Consider the following 1,784-nt stretch of genomic DNA (forward strand, 5'->3'; position numbering starts at 1 on the left):
GGCTGGGTTCCTTTTCCACAGGATCCTCCCCACCCAGACCTCTTTGTGGTCTAAAGATGGCCTGGGATTTTTTGTAAGTGAAGCCACCACCAGGGGGCACCACCAGGAGGCACCAGTAGAGGGCACCACCACGGGGCACCACCAGAGGGCACCACCACGGAGCACCACCAGGAGGCACCAGCAGGGGACACCACCACGGGGCACCACCAGAGGACACCACCAGGAGGCACCAGCAGAGGGCACCACCACGGAGCACCATCAGGAGGCACCACCAGGGGACATCACCACGGGGCACCACCAGGAGGCACCACCAGGGGGCACCACGGCGGAGCCACCAGGAGGCACCACCAGGGGACATCACCACGGAGCACCACCAGGCACCACCAGGAGGCACCACAGGGCACCACCACGGGGCACCACCAGGAGGCACCACCAGGGGACATCACCACGGGCACCACCAGAGGACACCACCAGGAGGCACCACAGGGCACCACGGCGGAGCCACCAGGAGGCACCACCAGGGGACATCACCACGGAGCACCACCAGAGGACACCACCAGGAGGCACCAGCAGAAGGCACCACCACGGGGCACCACCAGGAGGCACCACCAGGGGACATCACCACGGGGCACCACCAGAGGACACCACCAGGAGGCACCAGCAGAGGGCACCACCACGGAGCACCATCAGGAGGCACCACCAGGGGACATCACCACGGGGCACCACCAGAGGACACCACCAGGAGGCACCACCAGGGGGCACCACCGCGGAGGACCAGGGAGTCCGGAGTTCCAACCCGACCCCAGACACTTCTCAGCCACGTGACCCCAGGCAAGCCCAGCCCGTCCGCCCCAGGCCCCGCGGCGGCGGGAGGAGCCGGAGGATGGGCCGGCCGGTCCAGAGCGTCCTCCCGGAGAGCCCGGATGGGACCGCGCCGCGGAGCCGGAACCTGGGACTGCGGATCTCGAGGAGGGGCGGGGCCCAGGCGGCTCTGCCCCGGAAGTCTGGGCGGTGGGACCGGCCCAGGGGATGGCGGGACCACAAATGAGCCTGTGGATGTGGAGGAGCGACGGCGGGGGGGGGGGGGGGGGTTAGAGGGAGGAACGGCCCGAACATGCTCTACTGGCTTTAACCCCCCTCACCTGCCCCTGCCTCAGTTTCCCCCACACACCCTCTTCCATCCAGCGGCCCCAGGAAGAAGCTCCTCCATCTCTCACCTCCGGGCATTTTGTCCCCCTCCCCCCCCCCACAGCCCCCCTTGCGTCCCTGTTGACTGTCTCGTGATGAGCCCATCTTCTCCCTTTCTCTGAGCCCCCCGGGCTTCGAACCCGCATTTGTGTCCCCTCGGCCCCTCCCGACATCCCGCTGCACACGTAGTGCTCAACACGGTGTCGGGGACACAGCAGGCGCTTAATAAATGTGTGGGCTTTGGGGAGTTCTCCAGATGCTCCCGCTTGTGAATGACTTTGTGTCGATATTCTCGGTGAGGTGGGGGAGCCGGCCAGTCATGGGCGCGGGGAGACCCAGGGGAGGGGCAGGGGCCGCCTGGCAGCGAGCCCTTGGTTACACCCCCCACACCCCTCCCACACACCCCCGCTGCGGGGGCATCCTCTCTCACTCCCGAGATCCCCTCTCTCTCTCTGTATCTGTCTCTCTCTCACACTCACAGTGTCACATAATCACACATTCAAATCACACACAATCAACACGTTCACAATCACACGTACACAAATTACACACACAGTGTCAGACAATCACTCACAGAACAGACACAAGGACAATGA

The sequence above is a fragment of the Sarcophilus harrisii genome, chromosome 6, assembly GCF_902635505.1.
Source record: "Sarcophilus harrisii chromosome 6, mSarHar1.11, whole genome shotgun sequence".
NCBI classification, from domain to species: Eukaryota; Metazoa; Chordata; class Mammalia; order Dasyuromorphia; family Dasyuridae; genus Sarcophilus; species Sarcophilus harrisii.